We start from the raw sequence: 12186 nt of genomic DNA, 5'->3' as shown, positions 1-12186 counted from the left end.
CACCGAATCAAGATTGGACTAGTAACGGTAAGCATATTGAACAAAATCAATGCCCACAACTACCTTGTGTTCTACTCGTGCATAGAAACTACGCAATAGACCTAGCTCATGATGCCACTGTTGGGGAACGTAGCATAAATTCAAAATTTTCCTACGTGTCACCAAGATCTATCTATGGAGTCATCTAGCAACGAGGGAGGAGTGGATCTACATACCCTTGTAGATCGCGCGCGGAAGCGTTCAAGAGAACGGGGTTGATGGAGTTGTACTCGTCGTGATCCAAATCACCGATGATCCTAGCGCCGAACGGACGGCACCTCCGCGTCCAACACACGTACGGAGCAGCGATGTCTCCTCCTTCTTGATCCAGCAAGGGGGAAGGAGAGGTTGATGGAGATCCAGCAGCACGACGGCGTGGTGGTGGAAGTAGCGGGATTCCAACAGGGCTTCGCCAAGCGCTGCGGGAGGAGGGTGATGTGTCATGGGAGGGAGAGGGAGGCGCCAGGGCTTAGGTGTTGCTGCCCTCCCTTCCCCCACTATATATAGGGCCAAGGGAGAGGGGGCGGGCAGCCTTGGCCCTTCCTCCAAGGAAGGGTGCGGCCAGGGAGGAGTCCATCCTCCCCAAGGCACCTCGGAGGTGCCTTCCCCCTTTAGGACTCTTCCTTTCCCTTATCTCTTGGCGCATGGGCCTCTTGGGGCTGGTGCCCTTGGCCCATACAGGCCAAGGCGCACCCCCTACAGCCCATGTGCCCCCCTGGGGCAGGTGGCCCCACCCGGTGGACCCCCGGGACCCTTTCGGTGGTCCCGGTACAATACCGGTGACCCCGAAACTTGTCCCGATAGCCGAAATAGCACTTCCTATATATAATTCTTTACCTCCGGACCATTCCGGAACTCCTCGTGACGTCCGGAATCTCATCCGGGACTCCGAACAACTTTCGGGTTACCGCATACTAATATCTCTATAACCCTAGCGTCACCGAACCTTAAGTGTGTAGACCCTACGGGTTCATGAGACATGCAGACATGACCGAGATGACTCTCCGGTCAATAACCAACGGCGGGATCTGGATACCCATGTTGGCTCCCACATGTTCCACGATGATCTCATCGGATGAACCACGATGTCAAGGACTTAATCAATCCCGTATACAATTCCCTTTGTCTAGCGGTACGATACTTGCCCGAGATTCGATCGTCGGTATCCCGATACCTTGTTCAATCTCGTTACCGGCAAGTCTCTTTACTCGTTTCATAACACATCATCCCGTGATCAAATCCTTGATCACATTGTGCACATTATGATGATGTCCTACCGAATGGGCCCAGAGATACCTCTCCGTCACACGGAGTGACAAATCCTAGTCTCCATTCGTGCCAACCCAACAGACACATTCGGAGATACCTGTAGTGTACCTTTATAGCCACCCAGTTACGTTGTGACGTTTGGCACACCCAAAGTATTCCTACGGTATCTGGGAGTTGCACAATCTCATGGTCTAAGGAAATGATACTTGACATTAGAAAAGCTTTAGCATATGAACTACATGATCTTGTGCTAGGCTTAGGATTGGGTCTTTGTCCATCACATCATTCTCCTAATGATGTGATCCCGTTATCAATGACATCCAATGTCCATGGTCAGGAAACCGTAACCATCTATTGATCAACGAGCTAGTCAACTAGAGGCTTACTAGGGACATGGTGTTGTCTATGTATCCACACATGTATCTGAGTTTCCTATCAATACAATTCTAGCATGGATAATAAAATATTATCATGAACAAGGAAATATAATAATAAGTAATTTATTATTGCCTCTAGGGCATATTTCCAACAGAATGCTATTGACGAGGTGTTCATCGGGATAGTACACAGAAATTGCAGATGGCACATTATGAAGAAAGCACAAGAGAAGCTTGGGAGGTTAATGGCCGATGATGGACCACTGAACAAAGCATTCAAAGATTGTGTTGACAACAGCTTGAATGGTATTGTATTTTCACACAACACACTCTACTCATATTGCCACAAACTACATAACTGTGCCGCGATATCCAATGTTACCATGCTGAATTATAGTAAATTATGACCAGCATTACACATTTTTCCCACATTGATAGAAAATAAGGTACTCGTGTGAAAAATTGGACTGTTATGAAAGAGTTACCAGTACTCATGTTTTAAGTGACCATGACCACTTTAGCATGTTTGCCATGTAGTTATAGTTCCCAAAATCTGCATCGACTACAACCACCTAGTGTTGCATGAAGGAAGTTATCATGTTAAGTGCATCAAAACTTATCATGATATGTGTAGTTGACTTACCATCCTTTTCACTATTGCATGCAGTGAAAGAGTTATATGAGAACATGAGTACCATGAGGTGTTATCATGTTAAGTGTATTAGAATTACCATGGGGTGTGCACTGAAATTACCACATACTGTCCCCTGAAGCAAGTTATCATGTTAAGTGTATTAGAATTACCATGATGTGTGCACTGAAATTACCACATACTGTCCCCTGAAGCAAGTTATCATGTTAAGTGTATTAGAATTACCATGATGTGTGCACTGAAATCACCATCTACTTGGTTTTTGAACGCAGTTGAGGAGCTTGAGGAAAAATGGTGGAAGATGCTGGACAATCATGGGCAAACGGACAACGAGCATTTCCACTGGCTGTGGGAAAACAGGGAATGCTGGGTCCCGGTGTACTACATGCACGACTTCTTCCCATTCTTGCAGACAACGGCAAGGAGCGAAGGGTTCAACGATGTGTTGAAGAAGTACGTCAACCCAAATAACTCGCTAGTGGAATTTGCAAAACAGTACACTGCAATACAGGAGAAGGTGATGGTGAGCGTGTCAAAAGAGCACCTGGAAACAGTGTACAAAGAGGTGGAAACATACTCCTTCAACCCACTCGAGTTACAGGTGCAGGGCCTCTACACGCATAATATTTTCACCAAATTCCAGATGGAGATGAAGGTGAAAACTGACTACAGATGTGACACATTGCAAGATGGGTCATTCAAGGTTGGCTCAGTCAGAGGAATCATACCAAAATATGGGGACAGGGACTACCATGTGCAAGAAAACAAGGATGAAGGGACATATTCATGCACTTGCTGCAAGTTTAAGCGAGATGGTATATTCTGTGCACATGTGTTTTGAGTGATGGACCAAATTGGGGTCTACGAGATACCTGAGAAGTATATTCTAAAGAGGTGGACTTGGGATCAACAGGAAGATCTAATCAAACCTGATTTCGAACAACCAACAGTTAGTAAGAGCACGCCAGAGGAGGGAAAAAGCGTCATGCGATATACATCAATGCTAAGGGACTTCAAGGCAACAGCCAAGGACGCTTGCCTCACAGATGATGGGGCCAGGGTGGCCAAGAAGCACCTATATTCTTTCAAGGAAGAAATGGACGCGCTAACAAAAAGCCAACGTAAGAAGGCCAGAAAGGACAAGGAAGAAGCTAGAGGATCGTTCCAATCACAACAAGACCCATGTTCTATTCCAGTGGTCGCAACGAGTGAAGCTGTCCATGCCGAACAACAAACAAACATACCTAACATGGAGAACCCAAACACGGGACAAACAAGCATCCCTATGACAATACAAGCTAGCGCCAACATGCCAGCCGCTGCATCCCATTCCTCGAACACAAAAACGATACTAGACCCTCCGAAGACTATCACGAAAGGACGGCTAAAAACAAAGAAGCATCAGCATCCCTTTGACATTGCAAAACCAGCAAAACAAAGAAAGTGCAGTGTTTGTGGCAGTGTGCACCACGACAAGCGGAGGTGCACATCACCTCTAGCAAGATGAATGAAAGAGAAAAACAAGATCGTCGCTACAAATGAATGGACAAGAAACTTATCTTCATTTGTTTTGCTGATTGTTATTAGTGCAAAAAATGTAATCCGAATTATAGCACCTATATTTATGTAAGTTATCAGCAGATTTGTGGGCTGGAGTTTTAAGAATTGTGTGGTGAAAGTTATCATAAACATATTGGGTAAGTTATTTCTGGGCTATCATCAGTTTCCTATATGTTTTACATGTGTCATTACACTACAATGAGTTTTCAACACTATCTGCAATCGAAAAAGGTTATTCCACCTAATTTTTTTTTGGAAAACTATCAGCTCTTATTCATACTAGTTATCAGCGACACTAAATGCAAGTTACCAGATAAATTTCATGACCAACAAAGAATGAGAGAACAAACTAGTTATCAGCCTATTTATATAAGAAAAATAGTAGCCACGTAAGCTATATGTTACCATCTGGTACTGAATTTCTTCTATGTGTGATGACAAGACACTAAAAAACAACCAGTGTGCCAACCAAGAAAATACTAAAATGCTTCTTTCGACTAGTTACCATCAATTTAAGACCAGCACTGAAAAATGCTCTCACAACGAAAAAAAAGAAGATGATGACAGTTGATACCTCATGAACTGTTGCCAAACAAATGGTAGCGCCACTCTTTGCACCTGTTTTGAGTGTGATTTAGCCACCTCGATGTCAAAAAATTTCTGAGTGCCGGTACTTGCTCATGGGTGAACGCAGGAATAATTTTCCCATTCCACAGTTCCAAAGACATGAAAGCGAAGTAGCCACAATCAATGCTGAAAACAGAGTATGTGTGTGAGTACATAAAACATGTTATCAAACAAATGGGGCTAGATCTAAAATAGGGAACACAGATAAGCAACTAACCCGTTCTCTTGTTTAAAAACATCAATATACACGAGTTCATAATCTTGAATTTGCTTGTGCGAGTCCTTGTATGAAATCAACCAAGTCTTCTTTATAGCATTCATGTACCTTGTTGCGTGCTCGATTAAAGATGGACTATCTTCTTCACGCAACGAATCCAGCACCTCAAATCGTTTCGCCTTAAGATTCAGCGACAGTACATACCAATGACCGGCATCTGGTCCCGGTCCCAACTTTTGCAAGGCAAGGAATAGAAGGTACAATAATCATAGCAGTAACAAAAAAGAGGGAGCCATATTTAAATACAGGGAACACAAGAAAAAGTTATCATGGCAGAAGAAACAAGTTTAAACTGAGTGCTAAAGTTACCATGCAAAACAATATAAGTTATCATGGCAGAGGAAACAAGTTACCAGAAACTGAGTGCTAAAGTTACCATGCAAAAGTAAATGAACTATCATACCAGATTGTGTATAATGAAGTTATCATGAAAAAATGCACTGTAAAAATAAAAAAAGTGTAGACAATGGATATTAAAAGTGTAGAGTGGCAAGAAAACCCAGAAAGTACCTCATTTTGATGGCTCAGAATGTAGTGCTGGTTCCGTCGGAAATGATGAAGTACATATTTACAGTTGAAGTCTCCAATAAGCAGATAAACGGACAACAACCAAGGGAAGACAATTTTGTTTGGCATTTCCAAATATTGAAGAACATGAACATGCAACTCAGCAATACTGGTTGAAACCTGCCCCGTTTCTCTCACACAATTAGCAAGCTCACCGAGTGTGACCCACCTCCCATCAATGTTGATTACCCTGACGCTGCAATACCAGAGGGGAAGAGTCTAAAAAACAAATGGAATGGCAACAAAAATGCATGAAAAACTAAGAAAATAGTCGTATATTACTCCTTAATCTTGGAGTTTGAATGAGTTGTGTGCTTGATAACTTCAGCGTAAATAGCCTCATCGTCTTCGCTGGGGATGAGGTCCGAAAATGGAGGCAGCAGGTATTGTGATGGGCGGGTAACCCTAACTTTCCGAAATAGTGATCTAGGTGTGGAACTGGGCTGCATACACTCTTTGGGTTGGGGTAAGTGTGGTGTAGCAAATGTGGGACTTTGACAATTATCTGCAACACAATATGAAAGGCTTAGCAAGGATTGGTGATGATAAAAAAGGTTAAACAATCTAAAGGGTTTCAACCAAAAGTGGTAGATCATAAGTTATCAGAATGTTTATGCATAATTATCAGCAGTTTGGACAGAAGTTATCAGCAGGCATTGATATGGTACGTCACAACTTTGGCATTCTCAAACTAACAAAAATTGATTACCTCCTTGCACAACATCTTTTCCTTTGGCTGATGGGTTGTTATGTTCAAATTCTTCCCACCACATAAGTACTTCATCATCGTCAAGTTCGACATCGTACACCCGAACACGACGGTCTTTTCATGAACATAAAAAACAGGTAAGATTAGGGGCATGAGAAAAGGATATTAACGATAAACAAACCAAAAAAATGCATATATAGAAAATAACACTCATGAGCTCCGTGGGCACACTAAAAAACAAGGGGCTATCGCCAAAAATATTTGTTGGGCAAGGTAACATTGGGATAGAGTGATAGTTACCAGTATAATCCAATGGATGTTACCAGCTAAAAGTAATGAGTGAATTATCAACACAACAAAAAATAGGAGTGTTGTGAAAAAAACTTATTGGGTAAGATAATATGTGGTTAGAGTCAAAGTTGTCATGCCAAAACAATTACATTTACCAGGACATCACTGTTCAGGCAAAAACATGAAAAAATGTTCAAAAAAATTGTTATTAACCGTGACCAGAAAAAAAATGCAGAAGATGTCATGCAAAAAAATTGGTTAGGTTAGATCACCATAGAACATATGGTCTAAGGTAGGCTAGTGGAGCATGTTGTCAGAGTAATGAGAGGTGTTACCATCATGTAGCATATCAAGTTACCAGGTAGTTAGAAGGTGAGTTACCAGGTGGGAGAAGGTAAGTTACCAGGTGGGAGAAGGGGGGTTATATTATGAAAACAACACACATTAATGTTGTCATGGGAGGTAAAAATAATACATTGTAATCAGTAATCACAATCAGGAGTACACACATACAGATAAATAAATACAAAAGCACAACACACAAATTGTGGTGAACGAGAATCACAAAATGGTTCATTTCACATAACACAAAAGCATAAAGAGTCATATTACATTCATCCACACATGCACACAGACATAGGGAAAAGGAAAAAAACTGACTTAAATACGGAAGAAAGCACATAAAAACAGTTAAAAAAGTCTTTGATCAAGTGCCTCCATCATTCAATCGTTGCTGTGAAGCGAAGACACAAAAAGGTCTTCACTTACCGGAGTTGGCAGGCAGTGCCCAAGCAGCCGGTTCAACGTCTATGCCCTCAACTTTCTCCGCGACAGTAGAGGCAGGCGCTACGATCGCGTCTAAATCAGCTAATGTTGTAGTTGCTGCATGTAGTACTTCTGCTGCTTGCTGTGCGGCTACTGATTCTAGCACTTCTGTTGCTTGTGGTGCTCCTGCTACTGTTTGTGGTGCATAAGGTGATGAAGGAATACCCTGAACCGCAGCTACCACTGGTGGAGCTTCAGGCGTCACACCAAAAATGGAGCCAAGTCCAAGAGAGCAGCTTGGTGGGGTGAAATCGCCATCAACTCTAAATACAGCATCATCACTTGCAGCTTCTGGAGTAACAACAATGTCTCCAGCTTGAACTTGGTGATGTAATTGGACATTCTGGGAATCATCCGCAACTTGAAGTTCAACAATTTCATCTTGAGCATCAGAATTGACAGCTGGGACTGCAGTATACAAGTACAATTACCATCAGAAAATACACTATAATTACCATCATAAACAAGTAAGAGTTACCACCACAAAATGTTATAGTTACCATCAGAACAGTCCATACCTGGAGCTGTTTTTCCTGCATCAACACCAGTCACTACAACAGCCACTCCAGCTTCAGGGGGCATGGACACTTGGGCAGCTTCGGTGACGGGTTCAGTAACATGTTGAGCTGCATAAAATGAGAGGACAAAAAAAGTTATCACATTGAACAAACTAGATATGTATGTTTAACATCAGACTAGTTATCAATCAGTGCATACCAGTGTCCGCGACAGGAGTTTCATCAGCATCAATTTCATCATTAACAGCTGCAGTGGCAAGCTCTTCAACAACAGCAGTGACGGTGGCCACTGTAGCCAGTTGTTCTACAGATTCAACAGCATCAGATGCAACTTCGGGAGCAGCTGCTGGTTCGACGGACGCTGGTGAAGAGCCCATCACAATAGGTTGTGAAACGACAACAGGAGACGTCAACGTGGGCTGATCTTCAAGATCCACAACCTCTATCGGCTGTGAAGATGCTGCTCTTAGTCAAGGAGAAGACCTAGTATTGGTAAACCACACCTTTTTAGCGGCATTAATTCCACTTGACTTCCTGCAAAAAAAAGATAAGTTGTGAGATGTAGTGTTAAAATGAACAGACACAAATAGCTATTTATAAGAAGTAGCAGGTGTGAATCCTAAAAAAAAGTTACCATATAAAAAGAGCATAGATGCATAGAAACAAGGAGACAGTTACAGGTTATCATTGTAATACTACTAAAATTACAAGACAAACAATTCAAAACTACCATGCAAAAATAATAATGAAAAATCTGCAACATATTTTTTAACAAAAGATAATCAATTGAAGACCAATTGGTCCAACAGATTACCTAGACTTTGGGATACTGGATGATGCCTCAAGTGTACCAACTTGTTTGCAGGGTGCCCTAAAAAAATAAAATTAAGTAGTGAACAAAGAGGTTGGACCAGTAGTTTAGAAGATGTGTGTAAGACAAAAAAGGTGAAGTTATCAGAAGGGTCCTACTGAAGTTATCACATAAAATCAGTTGAAGCTACCATGCAGTGTTAGAACTGAAGAAAATACAAGAAGTAGAAAAATACAAAAGGATATTTCACCTGCGTGGAACCTGTTTAGTACCAGTTGAGGGTCGAATGACCTCACCGGTGCCCTTGTCAGCCACACGGATCCCAAGCTCTTCTACAACAAATTTCATGACAGATAAATGGATGTCCCTTTCTGACAGCTGGACAGGCTCAGGTGGCGTAACAGAACGGGGTGGAGATGGTAGCTTCAACTTCTTGCGCCTCCGCATGTAAGCCAAATTTTTGGCAAGCTGAGCACCGCATCTTTTAACAGAAGAATCAGTGGCCAAATCAAACTGCGTGTCTGTCATATCATGCTGGCTGAGCACGTCATCCCCTGAGCTGCTTGACACCATGTTAGAAGTACCAGTGAGCAATATCTGGGACTCAATAACAGGTTCATCGCCCGCACGGTCTGATATGCCTTCGACATTTCCTTCTACACTGTCACGCGCTTCAGCATTTGCATCGCTTGATTGAGTTGGGTCCACATTTCCTGCTACACTATCAGGTATGCCTTCTACATTTTCTGTTACACTGTCACGCAATTCAGTGTTTGCATTGCCTGAGTGAGTTCTATCCACATCCGCTGCCCTGCTGCCAGAGGCCACATTCTCTGCCCCGCTGCGGGAAGAAGAACCATGATACAAAACCGTAAAGTCATCATCATCATCAGATTCGTCCCCGTCGTTTTCATCCATATCATGGTCAGTATCAGACTCATCCATAATATTCTTGCCGGGACTCTCCGATTGACGGGTACGGTGGGCAGGAGAGGGCTTTGCCATATTCTGGGTAGCAGAAGAAATTGCCCTAAGATCAGTGTCTAGTCGACGAGACACATATGAACAGCCTTCATCATCAAGTGAGACGAACCCTTGCACAAGATCGCCAAGCAGGCCAACCAAGCCAGATGAAAACCGACCCACGAGCTCATAAGCCTTTGCAAGTTTCTACTCATTAATAAAACAAACAAAACAAGATAACGTAAGAGAACTAAAAAATAGACAGGATTTCCATTCTAAAGTTATCATGTGAGTGCAACAGAAAGTATCAACCAATTACAACACAAGTTATCAGCTGTTAAAAAATAAAATTTAGATTGGTAAAACATGATTTATCAGGTAAAACAGACACAAAATTACCATATGTATGCAACAAAAGTTACCACCATAAAAACACAACATAAAAATAGCTAATGAAGAAAAAAATTCAGATGTGTAATACAAAAACACTTATAAGATTGCATAGTCATTAGTTACCATCAAAAAATGTATGAACAACAAAGAAAAAGGCTACAAATTACCAGAATAGATATAAACAAAAAAAGCATACCTCTTCATTGCAGTTTGGTGGGGTGTGCATGAATTTCCCAAGACCTTGTAAACTGCCAAACAAGTAGAAATCGATGCCAAACTGGGGTTTCAACTGGTGATTTGTTGAGAATGAAAACGAGTAAAGAAAAGTATAAAGAACAAATGCATTTGCAGTAAGTACATGAATTGATTAGAAGGAAAAGAAAAACAAAGTTACCAGTAGTTTGCCATAAGAAATTCCATCCGCTTGGACATCCATACTAAGCAATTCAGTCCAAACATTGATAGCAAACGCTCCAACTGGCAATGAGATACCAAGACCAGTAAGATCGATAGCATCAATGTACAGAAGCTGGTAAAAAAGAGTCATTGCTGTCAGAAATACACAACCAGACAACAGGAAAAGAAAAAAAAGCACCATCGCTTACATTGTAGAAAAGAAGACACCCCTTTGTAGGCCTCCCCTTCAAAAGTGCCTTATGGAGCTCATCAGCAATGAACTTGCACCAATTCAAGTCCTTGACTGTATTAATGTTTTGCTGAAAAAACAAGGAAGTAAATGAACAAAAAATCTACATGATATAAAGCAATACAGTTACCATGTGAACATGATGCAAGTTATCAGCCACGAAAGCATAAGTTACCAGTACTTACCAGCACACCATACCATCTAGGGCTGATCTTGTTGGATGTAGTAGGAGCAATGACAGTATTGCCGGCAAGCATAAGCCACATCCGCTTGAACTCCTCATCATAATTGGAAGAACTTGTTATGAGATCAAGGACATCAGTCGTCTTCGGTGTGTGACCAAGCTCACCAAACATCTCAATCCCTAACTCAATATCAGCTTCTGTGGGCAGACTGTAAGGGACATCATTCCCACCACGGGGCACACCCATCACACGATGAACCGACTCTTCGTTAACAGGGATCCTCCCACGCCCCGGAAAAACCACTTCACGGGAGTCTGGCTCGTATAACCCAGCAAGCCACTCACTAAGAAAATTAAAGAGGTGGTCACACTTGATCTCTCGAAGGCTTTTCAAGTCCATTTCATCGATAGCATTTTTTTCTACCATCAGACAGATCTTTACACGCAGCCAGAAGTGAGTTTGGCGAAGCCCTGTTCCGAGGTGGAGGGCGCTTCGGCTTTTTGGAAGGAACACCCTCATGGTCATCACCAGAACCTTTGCGCTTCCTTGGCATCGTGCCCCCGAGAAACAAAACAATATTAAAGGACTGCCAAGTAAGGAGTTACAAAAGGTGAATTGGAAGACACAACAACCAATGAGATAACAAAACAAAAAGTCTGGTAACTTGTATGAATGAGACTGATAGCCAGAACTTAACAGCCATGATAACTTTCTTAAAATGTCATTGAAAAATAGATACTGAGCTTTCTTAAAATGTCATTGAAAATAGATACTGAGGCAAATGGGTGATTTGAAAATGCAGATAGAGTAATTAAAATGGCAACTACTTAACAATCCAAGTGCTAGTTTGAAGTAAATAAGACATGGCAAAAATCAAACAGAATGATAGATATAAAACAAGTGGACCACAGACAGGTTGCAGGGTAACCGCTAACAAAAATTAGTGCTAATGACAAAGCAAAAAAGGACTTGGAAAAAACATTACGCAAGTAAGCTGTATCTGAAGCATGTGCTAGCATGGATTTCGTGGTAACACTTAACAGTTCCGGTGGTAACTTTAATGAACGAGTCCTGATAGTTGTGCACCGACCACAATTTACAGTTGCAAATGTGAATCTAAACAAGCAACACCTCGCGCAATACAACATCCCAGATCTGCATCCGAAAACACATCAGGGAGGGGGTGGGTATAGACTTCACATCCACATTCCAAAAAATTGTTAAAAATGGAAGGAACCACGCGCGGATCAGACTCATACAAAGCACCCACTGTCAAAAACGGTCTTCAACCACCTATTTCATCGCCATCTACGCCTAATCCACAATTTATCCCCCTCCCCCCGTACGACCTAGAATGGAATGAACTCACATATGCACTCGCAACTCGATCAAAACAACTCGACGAAAAATAGGTCGCTACAACATCAAAACCAACTACGGCGCTCTCATCCGCGGAACCCCAGGCTTTACCCAACAA

At 42.1% G+C, this 12186-nt stretch overlaps 1 pseudogene; it reads right to left on the bottom strand.

The window, feature by feature from the left end:
• The window catches only part of LOC119273309, a 28924-nt pseudogene that overhangs the window by 15711 nt on the left and 1027 nt on the right, over positions 1 to 12186 (bottom strand).

Source organism: Triticum dicoccoides, chromosome 3A, assembly GCF_002162155.2.
Source record: "Triticum dicoccoides isolate Atlit2015 ecotype Zavitan chromosome 3A, WEW_v2.0, whole genome shotgun sequence".
Taxonomy (NCBI): Eukaryota; Viridiplantae; Streptophyta; class Magnoliopsida; order Poales; family Poaceae; genus Triticum; species Triticum dicoccoides.
The sequence above is the reverse complement of the archived record's forward strand: the minus strand, read 5'-3'. Positions and strand labels throughout refer to the sequence as shown.